The sequence below is a fragment of the Corapipo altera genome, unplaced genomic scaffold (assembly GCF_003945725.1).
Source record: "Corapipo altera isolate COAL_440 unplaced genomic scaffold, ASM394572v1 2b, whole genome shotgun sequence".
NCBI lineage: Eukaryota > Metazoa > Chordata > Aves > Passeriformes > Pipridae > Corapipo > Corapipo altera.
In genome coordinates this window covers 27,125,932-27,141,782 of record NW_020884874.1, presented here as the reverse complement: position 1 = coordinate 27,141,782, position 15,851 = coordinate 27,125,932, and positions in this window count along the sequence as shown.

Here is a 15,851-nt window from a genome sequence, read left to right as displayed (position 1 = left end):
AGCTAAAATCATTGACATATGCTCTGTCTATCAGTTGTAGCAGGAAAAATACAGAATCCTTACTGGTTTTCTGTATAATTATTTTTCCTTTAATATGCAGAAAAGAAGATTTGGCTTATTTAAATATCTTCCTCTTCCTAATTATATAAGAATGTAATGACACTCCAGTTCATCCTGTCTGTTCTTATACAAAATAATCAACTTCACCTGTGAACAGAGCTGTTCCTCCAAACTAAGATGGCAGCCACTGTAAGCTCCGCAGCACTTTTCCAGATTCTTTTTTGTTAGGAATAAAAAATTGTCTTCGCTATCCTAGGGACAAGGCATTACAGTTTATCATTAATACTTTTCTTATTTTGCTTTTAATTGTTAAAAAATCATGGCCTGAAACTGTTGCCTCTAGGGTATTTGCAAATAGCTCTTCTGGAAAGAAAGGGGATAGATTGGCTAATATATAGTAGTTCTACCAATGGGTCCCCTTACTTTCTGTGCATCCTCTGTCAACATGACTGGGAATTTTCAGAAAGCAAAAACAAGAAACATATTCAGTTATTTTTTATTTATTTAAAATGAATTAATTCCTTGGTCCAAATGTATACTTTCACTTTTATTTTAAGCATGCTTCATTTTAAATAGTCATAATAAATGAGGATTCTTTACTAGATGTCGGCATTGGTTAATTTGAAATGTAAATATTGCTTCCACCATAGAGACAAGAAAGAAAAGAAAAAGTAGTATAGTAACATAGGTCATTAAAGGGCTCTTGCTGTGATCAAAGCAAATTTTTTAGTGCACAACACACTTCCAAAAGCGCTCTGGTAAGATGGCCTCAGCTCAGGACAGGTGGCAGCCAGATGAAATGCCCTGGTGGCCAAGCACTGAAGGTAAGTGTCCCTCTTCTAAAAAACACATCTTCTGAGTACTCATGTAGAACATTGCACACCACAAGGAAATACAGCAAATATCAGCAACAATGGCTCTGTGCCAAGGGCAGCACAGCACCCCTGAGGGCTGCTGCTTGTAGCTGAGACATGAATGAGGTCTTTGGCGCTGAAGAATTTAGGGCACTCTTCCTCAAAAGAGCAATACTCCCTATAAAAGAGATACAGTGATGTTTCAGTTTGCCTCGCTGTTGTATCACTCTCTACCTGATCCACTTTTGGTTGCTAGACTTAAAAAAAGATCTGTGTCAGGTAGAGACAATCCAGAGGGCAGCTGTGGGAATTGTGGAAGGTCTAGAATGCTCAGTCCAAAAGAAAAGACTGAAATAGCTGTTTAATCTAGGGATTAGAAAGTGGTGGGAAATATAAAAGCATTCAAAACCATAAAGGAGCACTACAAAAGGAAGGAAATAATCACTTCTCAGTATCCACAGTGCGTAGAACAAGAAGTAATGTGCCCACCTTGCAGTAGGTGATACTGTCATATCAGAACCAAAAAGTTTTGGAGGAAATAAAGCTTTGCACCACATACCACATAAGGAGGAAGTGAAATATGAATCTTAAATGTGCATTTTAAAGCACAGCCTAGACAAGTGTCTTCCTGGAAGGCATTTTTAATTTTTGATTCTTTGTCAGGGTGCAGAACAGGATATGTCTTTAAGTATCTTGGTCTCTTTTGAGTCCATTTGCTGCAACTGTGAATGGTGACACTGGTTTGAGCAACAGAACATCCCCCTTCTTTCTGCAGGTTTTGCAGCAAGCAGTAGTTGCCACTTCCTTCCTGTCAAAAACTGCCACACAGTATCTGTGTGCAACCTTGAAGCATTGCCACACATCTCCTGAGAGACGTGTGCAGTTCTACATCTACTTCGCGTGTACTGTATCAAGCATAAATGTATAAACATTGTATAAACATAGAATCAAAGAATCATTTAGTCTGGAAAAGACTTGTAAGTTAACCCAGCACTGCCAAGTCCACCACTACACTATGTCCCTAAGCATCACATCTACATGTCTTTTAAATACCTCCATGGATGGGGACTCAACCACTTAGTCAGTTCCAGTGCATGACAACCATTCCCATGAAGAAATTTTTCCTAATGTCCAATCTAAATATCCCCTGGAGCAACTTGAGGCCATTTGCTCTTGTACAATCACTTATTACTAGGCAGAAGAGACTGACCCCACCTTGCTACAACCTCCTTTCAGGCAACTGTAGAGAGAAATAAGGTCTCCCCTGATCCTCCTTTTCTTCAAACTAAACGACCCCAGCTCCCTCAGCCACTCCTCATAAGACCTATGATCCAGACCCTTCATTAGCTTTGTTGGACACACTCCAGCACCTCCATGTCTTTCTTGTAGTGAGACACCCAAAACAGGATTCAAGGTATGTCCTCGCCAGTGCCAAGTACAGGGGGACAGTCACTGCCCTAGTCCCCCTGGGCACATTATTTCTGATAGAGGCCAAGATGCCACTGGCCTTCTTGGCCACCTGGGCACACTGCTGGCTCAAGTTCAGTGGCTGTGGACCAACACCTCCAGGTCCTTTTCCACTGGGCACCTTTCTAGCCACTCTGGCCCAAGCCTGTAGTGCTGCATGGGGTTGTATTAACCTGAGCGCAGGACCTGACACTTTGCCTTGTTGAACCTCATACAATTGGCCTTGGGCCATCAATCCAACCTCTTCAGATCCCTCTTCAGAGCCTTCTTACCCTCCAGCAAATCAACACTCCTGCTGAACCAGGTGTCACCTGCAAACTGTCTGAGGGTGCACTTGATCCCCTCATCAAGATCAGTGATAAAGATATTAAATAAAGAACTGGCCCCAGTACTGAGTCCTGGGGAACACTGCTTTTTTTTCCCCAGGTTCAAGCCAAAGATCTCCATTCAGCCAGGCCAGCCTTTCCTGCTGTCTCATCTTTCTGCACATGGGGACAGCCTGCTCCTGTGCATTTAAGATTTCCTTCCTGAAGAACGTCCAGCCTTCCTGGACTCCTTTGCCCTCCAGGACTGCCTCCCAAGGGACTCTGTCAACCAGTCTCCTAAACAGGCTGAAGTCTACCCTCCAGAAGTCCAAGGTAGTTGAAATATCTCCTTATTTCTCCAAGAATCAATAAGCTGTAAAACTGCATGATATTTTTCTGCATAAAGGTTTTACATATTTGTATATTGTATGAAAGGTTTTATATATTGTTTATATATGTTCATGTTTTATATTTTAATGTAACGAAATCTGGGTGAGTAAACTTTGACAATAAATTAAAGATACAATTAGAAGCCAGGAATATATTCCCTCTAACATGAATTTTACTGAATTACATGAACTATATACAACAGACCATTTAACTTCCCTTGCATTGTAATGAAATAAATTAATATAGTAACATGAGATTACACAAACTGATGTGGGAGTAGAAAAAAAATCAGGAAAAAATCATCTCTTAAACTAGTATATGATACCATGGTATATATGTTCTTGTAAGTGAAGTTATCAAAATTATAAAATCTTAGAGATGCCTAATTAGGATTTATACGTACTGAATGAGCTCAGTCTAGCAGTTTAAAAATGCAGTCAAACATGATAAAAGTAACTTCATCATCAACCAGTAGTAAAAAGCAATCATGATCAGATTGTGCCACCATGTGGACTGTATCAAAATGATCTTTGCTTTGATGTTGGGCTAAAAAGATGCTGCAGGAACAGGCCAAGAAACTTTCATCCATAAAACAAGTTATTTTGAATTTCCTTACATTCTATTAGAGACAAGATGTCTTTGTGAACTGTGCCTTTGAAGAGCATTGGGCAGATTTTCATTTGGCACCAATCTCAAACAAACAAATATCTTATCAGGAAAAGTCATAAAACCTTGGTGAGTTGTCTTCCTGTTATGTAACACTAGGCAGAATAATTGTATTTCTTTGCTTGCTTGGGGTTACATGTGTGAACAGAAAAACGATCCATCTTAAATGATAAAGAAATCAAAATAATTACTTCTCTTAAATACAATAATACAGGCAAACAACAAATCTTTGTGGTAAAAGCAATAAACAAGATTGAAACCACAGAGTATGTCAGTGGCCACAGTAAAATGATGATCTGGAGACTAAAGTAGAAGACTAACCTGGTAGGAAGAGAGGGAAAGTTGGGGTTATTAGAAAATGTGGAGCTGTCTTTTAAGGTCCAATCTGAAAGGGCACCTAAGCAGAAGTGGAGAACAATTCGTTTAGTAAGGACTGAGAAGCTAGGTGTGTCACCTGAAGCAGCTACAGCACCTGACAGGAGCAAATCTGGTGTTGCCAAAATATGAGAAGGCAGATAAGATCACTCAGTGCTCCTTGAGAAAGAGGATTATTTTTCTAAGAAGAAATGGTTTTTGAACCTCTTTGCCTTACTTCATTTGTTCTAAGCAGCATATGAGTCTAGTGTGAAGCTTATCTCCCTGATCATACAATATAGTCCCATGATTTTTCATTACCTGTAGTCAACACATTTAGGATTCTTATCCATCATCATTGTCATTACTTGACTATTGACTGACTGACACTCAGTGGCTATTCTCCATCACTGTCATTATGCTTGAAGTTCCAAAGCTATGTTTTCTGACTTCTGCAGTGGTCTGGATACAACATATGAAAAAAACCCCAACCTATTAAAATTAAATATTTTAAATATGTTTAATATGTTAAAATATTTTAAATGATAAAGCATGTGTCTGAGCCACTGTACACTATGTGTCAGTGAAAGAATTTATACAAAGTCTTTCCTGACTTCATTTTGAATATGTCTTAAGCTGATTAGGTAAGAGAAACTTGGTATTAATGAGAATTTCCATGGGCAGAAATCTGTCATCTCTGTGAAATAAATTTATCAGATATTATTTTGTACCTTTTGATGTTGACAGGTAGCACCAGAAATTCTTCTGAACAGCATCAGGATTCTTCTATGAGGCATCCATGCTTTTTAGCATGTTCATTTTCATTCAGGAGTGAGAAGCTCTATGTCTTGTTAAATAGCATAAAATGAGTAGGAAACATGTTGTTTGCTATGAAAACAGATGATGTTATTTAAAACAGTACTAAAACTTTTGTAAAAAAAATGCTGATTTAGAATAAAAGTTGTAAGAGGAATATAACATAATACAGAGACAATGAAAAATGATGGTACACAAACCTCTCACATATAGAAAAAGGCAAGGATCTTACTAAGAACAAAGACTTTTTGAACTGATATATCAAACATAAGAATGAAATTATAAGATTTCTAATTGGCCAGTAGAAAGGCCAAACAACGTTGAAAGAATAAATTATCATGACTACAAAATGTTGGGTTTTTTTTTCCCAAATTACATGCTATCCATCTCTTAGCTTTAACTGTGTCCACTGTTTCAATGCTGTGCTTTATCCTGAAGGTGGCTGCATTTCATGTGAGTCATTAATTCCTGCAATGTCTGAATATTTTTTTCACTGGATGTTTCCCATGTTCATCTGTGACTTCAAGTAAGTTAGGTAGTTTCAAGACTACAGCTTTTCTGCATTGCAGTGTTTATTTCAGAAGAATACTGTGAAACAATATATATATATGCCACAAAAATACAGAAAGTAGTAAAAATTCATCCCAATAATTATTCAGTAAATATGCTCTTCCACTGACCCAGAAAGTCCCCAAGGGAACTCTTTCTTGCTATGTTACTGCATTGGGTGAATATATTTTCCTCTCTAGACCAAATCATTGCAAAGTGATGTTCTTGGGAGGAAAAACAAGCTTTTAGAAGAGTTTTCTCTTGTAAAAAATCTCTCCTAACTGTCTCTCTTTGACAACTAAAAATTAATTTTTATAGCTAAAAGTGAAGCTCAGACAGCACACTGGTGATTTATATCCTTGCAGGGTTTTCCTTTAAACTGTCAATATCACCCTTCCTCAAGCTGGTCCTCCATGTTATGGGGACCACTATACACTTAGATTTTGGTAGTGCCGTTTGCGGATGCTTGTTAGAGTCAAATTTGTGGTATTAAAGCGCAGCTTATTCTAGTTCCTCAGTGCTTATTTCTGGAGATTTCATAAATTTCTCTCCAGAGAGTGTTTTTGTTGTTGTTACAGAGTTTTTATAAAATATTGTGGGAACAGAAAGGCTTAATTTTGTATTCATGTTGCATTGATGGATATCACAGAATCACAGAATGTACCAAGCTGAGAGACCCACAAGGATCATTGAGTCCAACTCCTGGCCCTGCACAGGCCCATTTCCAAGAGTCACACCATGTGCCTGAGGATCATCCAAATGCTTCTTGAACTCTATCAGGCTTGGTGCTGTGAACACTTCCCTGGGGAGCCTTTTCCAGTACCAAAACACCCTCTGGATGAAGAACCCTTTTCTAATATCCAACCTAAACCTCCCCTGACACAACTTCAGTCCTTTCCCTTGGGTCCTGTCACTGGTCACCCAGAGAAGAGACCAGTGCCTGCCCCTCCTTTTCCCCTCATGAGGAAGTTGTAGACTGCAGTGAGGTCTCCCCTCAGTCTCCTCTTCTCCAGGCTGAACAGATCAAGTGACCTCAGCCACTCCTCATGCGGCTTCCACTCAAGGCCCTTCACCATCTTCGCTGCCCTCCTTTGGACACTCTCTAAGAGCTTAATATCTTATATTGTGGTGCCCAAACCTGCACACAATATTCCAGGTGAGGCCGCACCAGTGCAGAGCAGAGCAGGACAATCCCCTCCCTCGACTGGCTGGCGATGCTTTGCCTGATGCCCCTCAGGACATGGTTGGCCCTCCTGGCTGCCAGGGCACTGTTGGCTGATATTCAACTTGTCACTGACCAGGACCCCGGGGTCTCTTTCCACTGCACTGCTTTTGAGCATCTCATTCCCCAGTCTGTACGAACAGCTAGGATTGCCCTATCCCAGGTACAGAATATGGCCGTTTCCCTTGTTGAACTTCATATGGTTTGTTGAGGTCTCTCTGCAGGGCTCCATGCCTTTGAGGGAACCAACAGCTCCTCTGAGTTTTGTGTCATGACTATACTAGACACTGTTTTGATTAGCGCCTCTGACTTTGAAGTGCAGCACCCTAGAAATAAAAGGGCAAGCTGCCACAGAGTTACCTGGACCACCAACACTCTGCAGCACAGACTTGTTACAGACTCATATCCTCTGGACAGAGAAAAGAGCAATACAGTCATTAGCAGCTTAATGGTGGAAGAATAAGGGTTATGTAGAGTTGACCATATCTACCTTTTTCATTGAATTCTTTTGGGTTATTTTGTTTCTACCCAAGCTTTGGCAACTCAAGACCACTCTGTGATTTTCCATTCTTCAATGTTTCAATATTATAAGCCACAAAGTTCCAGATATAATGTTTAAGAACCAAATGACATTAAGACATTTCTAATTAATTTTTATTATTTTGATTCTGGAGCTCTCCTTGCCTAGTTTCAAAATGGAATTTTTGGAAATATTTTGAACAGTTTCTGGCAGAACATATTTAAGTACAAGGTTCTGAAACTATGTTACACTTTTAACCACAAATCAGATAATGTGCCCAGTGGTACAATGATCTTGGATCCTCTGTAAGAAGACCATAGATACCTCTGTTGATCCAGCTGAATCTGAACTCCCAGTCCTCAGAGTAAGGCAGAGCCTACCAAGTTCTTCTGTCTTCCAATCTATGCCTTAACTAGCAGCTTTAGAGATGAGCCTCCTGATAATTTTCTGAGTAGACTAGGGAAAACGCAGCATTGATTCCCTCTAGATCCTTGGGATTGTTTTTTTGTTTTCTGTTGTCTTCTGATGAAAACCGTATAAGATGCTTCCTGTTCCACTTCTCTTTTCTCATGTCAGAAATCTCAGTCCAACTCCAGCCAGTTCAACACATCTCACGAAAAATCCAAACAGACTTCTTTCTATTGCTGAGGAGTAGGTAGGTAAAGTCAGCCTGCTCATTTTATTGACTGTTCTTCAAAATAAGGAAGTAGCAAGTGATTAATCAGTCAGTCAGATCAGATGGAAGTTGTCATCACCACAAAAGAATTTCAAATTATATTCCTGAGAGCTGGAAATACTTGTTATTTCAAAAGACGTATGACTTATCTTTGTCTTCAAAATAGGAAAGTGGAAGCATTCTTGCTGACATTAATTCCCCTATTTCTGCTTCCCCTTACTATTTCTGGTGGTTGTCTAGTTACTGAAATCTCCACAATATTCTCTATTTTTTAAATCAAATCCATGCCCAGTCAGCACGGTCTTACTTACGCCTTAGGACTGTTCCCTGATCAGTCCAGAGCTCTTTGGCTTAGATCCGGTGACTTTAACTGAAAGGGTTTGCAGTTATTTCTGGTTTATGCCCTTTAATTCCACATTTTAGTCTTCTGTGCTTTCTTTCTTAAGTAGTCATTTTGTTGAATGCTTTGCTTTTGTGAGCTGCCTGTTCTCTAACATTTTCATCATCTCTCATTATTTTATTTCCCGGTCTTTTTAATTATTCATATCAAGATTGTAAATCCATGTAATTCAATTTATTGATGCAGATTTCTGTATGCTGAAAGTCTGCTTCAGAATTCCTACATCTTGGATGTGCTTGTCGCTCAAGTCTTTTGCAGAATAAATCAGGACTTATTCTACTGAAAGTTTCATCAGTGTAAAACTGAAAAGCATGCATGAAAGTGTACATACATTCTTTCAAGGAATACCAAGCTCTTTGCACTTACTGGTAGATGATTTTCTATATATGGAGTTTCTGCAGTCACTCCACGCTTGGATGGCTGTGTTCACAACTCCTAGCCCTTACAGCACAAGACTTATTAAGCTTACTCTCCCTAACAGCAAGCCATCTGAGAGCAGTAAAAATTAATGACCTGCAATAGAAAATGGTTAAATTAATTATTCGCCAGTTTCCAAAGGACCATAATTGCATTTCCATTCTCTGTGGAGCTCTCCGATTAGCTTGCAGAAGGACTCGGGTGCTCAGCCGCGTGGAGTTTACAAGTACAGAAGTTTGTGTGGGTGCTCAGGAGAGAGGGAGTAGCAGAGATTGTTGGATGGCTAGGATGGCTATATGGGTGAGGTTGAAGGCAAAGATTTGTATGTTTTATGGCTCTGGAGAGTGCTGGGATGACTAGATTTGCTGAAATAAGAAGGAAAAGATATGTGGAAGGAATGATCACAGCAGTCTTCCATCAGAGCAAAATACTATAGTTAGTTTGGGACAGAAATTCTCTGGAACTCATGGGTATGCTGAAGGAAGCACAGCTTTCATGACATGACTTTTGTCTTTTGCCCACCAAAACCTGATCAGGTGCCTGGTTTTGCTTTTGATTACTTCTCTACTTAAGGTGAGGTGAGACAGACAAACAGCTTGCTGCCACAATCTTCTCATTACAGCAATAAGTAATGGACCTGCTCTAATAAACTACATCTCAACGAGCAAGGCAAAGATAACAGATCTGGCAAATATGCATCCTGTGAAATGTCTTTAACCCTCAAATACTGCTCTCAGGGGAAGGTCAAAGAAAATTGTCAAAAGAAAAAATAACGATGACTGGAAGCTTGAACTTTTGCTTTTCAACATGATATTTTCCTGCAGAGTACAGGAAAAGATCATTTCCACAAAAAAGAAGAAATGCAGATCACCTAGTCTCACTGTAATTTATTTGCATAGTGTAGTACTTAAGTACTTAGTGTACTTCAGTACAACAGAGTTGGGATTGCCATACAGGCTGTCTCGGGGAAAATAAGAATAATTAAACATAAAAATAAGCAAGCTGAGTTGACATACAAGGCATTGTCCATGGACTTTATAGTCCTCAAAGGCTTCACTTACAGTGTTATAAGATATTGTGACACTCTGTACTTTTCTAGATGGGTAATCTTGGCTTTATATACTTAAGAACATTTTGACTTCATGTAAATTTGAATTTTCCTTTGGCAAATCAAAAGTACTCTAACAGAGGAATACAAGTCCACCTAATTTCCTCATGAGTTGCATTTGAAGTTTTTTGGATTTATATGAATAAATGGATACTCCATAACTATGGTGTGATCCTATCAACCAGAGGAAGGGAACATTAAATATTCATGACTACTGAAAGGCAATTTCCTTCAATTGTTCATCATGCCTCCATTCTTAACCTTCCCCATAGGATTTCCTCTTGCTCTAAACTTCAGAAAAGGGTTTTTTCCACTAGATTTTTTTAATTGTACTAGTAAACTGATGAAGGGGGCCATAATTGTCAAATATTGCTTGTTTTATTGCTTCAGTTACACATATACCTATAGTGGGACTCAGAAAGCAGACTTTTACTGCAATAAGCCACTTGCCTAGAAAAATGAAAAAAGAATTTTTAATCTGTTCATCTATCAAACAAATGCAGTCATGAAAATTAAGCAGTATGCTCACAGTAAACCTAACTAAATCAAACCAAAACAGTATCTGTGCTGGCATATGATTCTTCAAAGACTATTTTTATATTACTAGCCTCGTAGACCAGATATAGATCTGGAAAAAAATAATTAAGTAATCATAGAATCATAGAATTGACTGACTTGGAAAAGACCTCTGAGATCATCAAGTCCAACCCTTGATCCAACACCACTGTGGTTACTAGACATGGCACTAAGTGCCACATCCAGTCTCATCTCAAAAACCTCCAGGGACGGTGAATCCACCACCTCCCTGGACAGCCCATTCCAATGTCTGATTACTCTCACGGTAAAAAATTTCTTGCTAAAATGAAATAATAGAGTTTTCAATACTCAGGGATGCAAAGAGGACCATCAAGGGCTGGCAATTTTGAGACATCCACCAGCTGTTGTAGAATAATTCATCATCCTCATCATCCTAATTGGGTGGTCTATAACAGATTCTCACCAAGATGTCGGCCTTGTTGGCCTTCCCTCTGATTCTGATCCACAGGCACTCAACCTTATCGTTACTGACTTCAAGTTCTACAGAGCCAAGAGACTCTCTAACATACAGACCCACCCCTCCACCTCCAGGCATAGTACTTTAGAGTGGGAAAAATCCACTTATAAAGTGGCTCTGAATTATTTTACTTCTTTTTATCATTGGTATCTACAGAAGAAGCTTTGGAAACAGCCTTAAATAGAAACATATGGAGAGTAAAGATTTTGTTCTTACCATCATTCTATTCTCATTTTTGGAAAATATTTCAGATGTTCAGGAGATATAAACACCCTCTAAATTCTTATCTGCTCATTCCACACCTATTATGATATCTTATTATGTTTAGGAATATTTTCATCATCAAAAATGTGTTTGGATTGGACTCTTATCTAACACATATAATAACTGCTGGGAACTGTTTTCACTAAAATATATATAAAAATGGGTCTCAGAAACATACCTTGAATCCAGTCCTAGTTTACATCTCAGCAAAAGGATTACAGATGACAGTCTCTTCCCACCCACAGGCAGCAACACTGCAGAGACAGTGAACATCCACACAGGTTCACTGATGGATAATTCTGCATACAAATGATAGTACACAGGAATATTTTTTTCGTTTAATAAGGGAATGCTGCATGATAAGTCAAGTCCATTAAATTCTATGTCACAACTTGGGACTAATACAATTCTGCTTCTAAACAGTTAATGCGTTGTTCACATATACATGCTGCTCACACCAGCAAACTCATGTCTGTGAAAGAGAAATGTCTCTCAGTGTGAACAAATACAGCTACACCTGTGAACATTATTTTTCAATGAAATTGTAAGTTTCAGACCATCCTAGGGAGTGGAAAAATGGATTACATTTCCTCACACCTTTTTAACAGCAGATAGGACAGAATACAACAGCATGAGATGATTTTTTTATCCAGTACTGGTAAGTGGATGAAAAATTTGCAGCTCAACTGTAGAACTCTATCAACTACTACAAAAGTGTTAAAATACAATTTTGTTATCATGCTGAATTGTGTTTGGGTGTTGTTTCTTTCTGTCCCCTTACTTGGTCCCTTTCTTAGTGTAGAAAAAATAGGAAGGACGGTAGTCTGAATTAAAGTAATGAGTTTACTAAATGTCATGCTTCAGCACTGCAGGTCTCAGAACTTTCAGGTGAGCAGAAGTGGATAGAAAGATTCTGAGGTCTTGCTCAGAAGGTGGAAGGCAAGGAAATATTGTACCCTAAGAACATTATGGCAAATCACTTTCCTGGATTGTAACTTTATGTAATACTGGCAAATTTGTCCTTTGGATAAACATTTTTCCACACTTTGGAAAACATATTGCTGGATTTCATTTTCATCTTCTGAATGGGAAGTGGTTCACAGGATGCATTTGTAGAACAGAGAAAGAAGAGGGATTTTTTGATTTGCTGACTCCAGTTCTCTGCCCCTCTGAGAAATCATGTCACATAATCTTCTTTAGTAATTTATCTATATTTATTCTTCCATTTTACGCAATTAATTCTGTGTGAGAAAAGAAAACTTAGATAATGAGAGTACCTTGTTTTCTTCTCTTCTGGGGTGGTTACTCACAGTTGAGTTTCCTGATAAAATACAAGTTCAAGTTTGGGGTTTTCAAATTAGAGTCCAAATTGCTAGTATCATGTAGGCTGCTGCAAAATATCAAGCAATCTGCTAGATACAAAACAGTGAGAGAGGAAGTTTCTAACTTTCTGTTAGGCTCAAAAAGCTCATTTTTTTTCCCTCCCTCTTTCACCTCCTTGTGTCCCCAGAAATGACACCCATTACTGTGTTGTGCACCCCCAAAAGATCCATCATGCCAACTCTCAGCACCATACTCCCTAAGTATCCTTTGGCTGTGGGAATACAGTACCAAGATGCTAAAAGTGACTTTTTCCCACATGACTCACCACTAATTCTTCCAGCAGAACCCACTGCCCTGGACTGATTTTGAGATATATATTATTTGAGATATATAAACCTGGATCAAAAATAGGTTTTTTTTCCTGTTTAGCTTTAACTAATGCAGAAATGCAGTAACATAAAATATATTTTGCTGTGTAACCTCTCTTAATTCGCTCCCTCTTGCTTTTCCACACACACATAAATAGACACAATCTTCAGTATCACAAATACCACATAAAAGATCAGAGTTCTAAGTTGAATATTGGATCTAGAAACATTGTATATGTTCCAGTAAACACAATGTATATTCAAATACTGCATAATGAACTGTCTTCTAAATCAGGTAATGGTACATAATTAACAATGAGGGATCTTCTTTTTATGTTATGTCCTTAGGATTTCTCATCTCCCAAAAATATCAAATCTCTGAAATTCCTACCCATGATTCTTTCTCTGAAAAATCTGGAGAAAAATTATTAACAACTAATACACTCCTGGAAACTAATATCTTTTCTAAGATGCTGATGTTACTGCAGCCATGTTTCTTTTCATTCATAGCAGGTATATCATATTGGAAGTTGTATTCTGACAGAGCTAGCATGTGGCAGTAGGCTATTTAACCTGTAGCAGGTAAACTGAAGAAATTTGCAGTCTGAACTTGATGTGAGTCATTAAAGGCAGCAAATTCAAGCTGCAGTTTCTCTGTGTTCTGTCACGTTATGAGTAGCATATAACATTGATAGTTTGAGGGTAGACAGGAACATTTTTCATTACTGGTCAAAGAAAAAGTATTCCTGAGTTTTTCTTCATGCATCCGGAGAGCTGTAAAACTAACCACAGACAAATATGAGGCTGCTGAAATATGAAACAATTAAAGGAAATCCCAGTCTAAATCATAATCTCCAGATGGAAAGTGTAAGGAAAAAAAAAGAAAAGGTTTCACTGGATGCTCAGTATAGTCTTCTTAATTTTCTATTTTTTTCAGTGAACTCTGCTTACATTTGAAATAAAAAGATTTTGTGGGTTCATGCATGAGAATTCAGCATATATACCTATGTTTCCTCAGGAACTGCAGTAACAGTAAGCAACAGAGTTTTCAGCAAATTGTTATAAAATTCTGACATGGTATTCCTTCTTCATTCCAATTACAGTGGTATGGCCCTTCTCTCTGGCAGTGATTGACAATAGTAAGGATCTGGATTCAATTTGTAGGACTTAGTGATCAGGCTCAAGCATCATTCCTTTGAGCCCTGGCCATCTGAAAAAATGTTTTCAACTAAATCAATCTCTATGCACTCAGTAAATTAACTCTATGGATCACTCCACTCTAAGTGTTTTGTTAAACAGAAAATATTTAGCCAATCAGGGCTCTACCGGGAGGGCAAAGAAAAATAGAGGAATCCTAATATGTCAATAGAGAGAGCATAAATGTCTCAGAGAAAGCAGCTGCCCCCCTCAGAGCAGGCTGGCAATGATGCTAATTCCTTCCTCCAGAGTGCACATGTCCAAGGAAGCAGGTGACTATTCACATGCCAGCACTATTTTGTGTACCTACTGTTTGGTTGCCCATGTTTTTTCGAATACATGATGGTACCCATCACATTTATTTTCCCTGAAAGATCTTCCCTTTCTTCAGGGTTCGGGCTAGTGCTGCTGTAAATTTAAGCATCTCCCCTAGTTAAATCAGCACATTCAAAACCTTTAAGGAAAGAATCTAGTTCCTCCTTTCAGGAAGTAAAAGACTGCTCACTTCATTGGAATTGGACTCACATCAGTAACATACTTGACAACTCATCATCTACATACCCCTATCTCCCATCAGTCAGAAGTGACAGTGAGTTATACTTGCCAGTATAATAAATGATGATGAGCATTTTTACCATGAGGGTACCTTGAATTATGATGATTTTATTTTCAGGAAAAGATACTTCTCAATAGAGAAAAATGAGAGAACTAATGGGGTTACCAAAAAAATATATTTCTACAATACTCAGAAATAAAGTAAACACAAACAAAATTAGTCTAATACTTAAAATAATAAATTAATAAGAGTTTATTATTTATCAACCTGCTTTAGCTTTTTGATGAAGAAGGTTCCACAGGTTGCCCAGAGAAGCTGTGATGCCCCAGCCCTGAAAGTATTCCAGGTCTGTTTGAATGTGACTTTGATCAACCTGATCTAGTGGAAGGTTCCAACCCTGCTGTGGCAGAGGGATTGAAACTAGATGATCTTTAAATTCCCTTCAAGCCCAAACCATTCTATGATCCTATCTCAGGATGCTGTACCCATTTTACTTAAGTTCTGTTGCACAGACTTGCAATTCTTCCTTTTTCTTGCAAGAGTAAACAGGGGAGAGTTTGAAACTGATCTGAGAAACCTTCTTCTTAGCAAGTCATTGTAAACCCACATTATCTTGATTCACTTAAAACTATTTGCTGCAGCTTGCTGATAGGCATTACAGGTGTATGGCCCAGGTAAGACTTCTGGTGGTCCAGCTTCTCTGATCTGCTGCTGAGAGTTACCCATATCATCTGTTTGTTTCTGAGGAAAATGAGAGAACTCCCACCTTGGAATACCCAGTCCAGATAGGAACTGCCATATTTCTCACTGCTCCTGACTTCCTCACAGAGCATTAAGGTTCATATTTCATACACTTGATTATATGTAAAATGCAATTATCTGCACAAGTGTTCGTGTCTGAGCTCAGATGCTTTTCAACTAGATTATGGTCAGTTTTTAATTCTTTTTACAATGTTCATCTCAATAGATGCATTCAGTAAATTAAAATCAATTAATTTCCTCATTTTATAGTTTACAATAATTCAGTTTTATTGTATTTTCATATACTCTTAGAGCACAAATCTAACCCTAGTCATATAATTATTTAATTTGCACATTTTTATTATCTACTCTGGTGTCTATGTCCCAGCCAAACTAAATAATCCCATCATTTCTTTCAAGTTGTATCTTGTTCACAGACATCTGAAAATCAGGTCTTTTTCATTTAAGTGTTTAACTCAGTATTTCGATATGTAATTTTTAAGCAACAGCTTTGAAAGCCATCAGTCTTATATCAACCATCAGA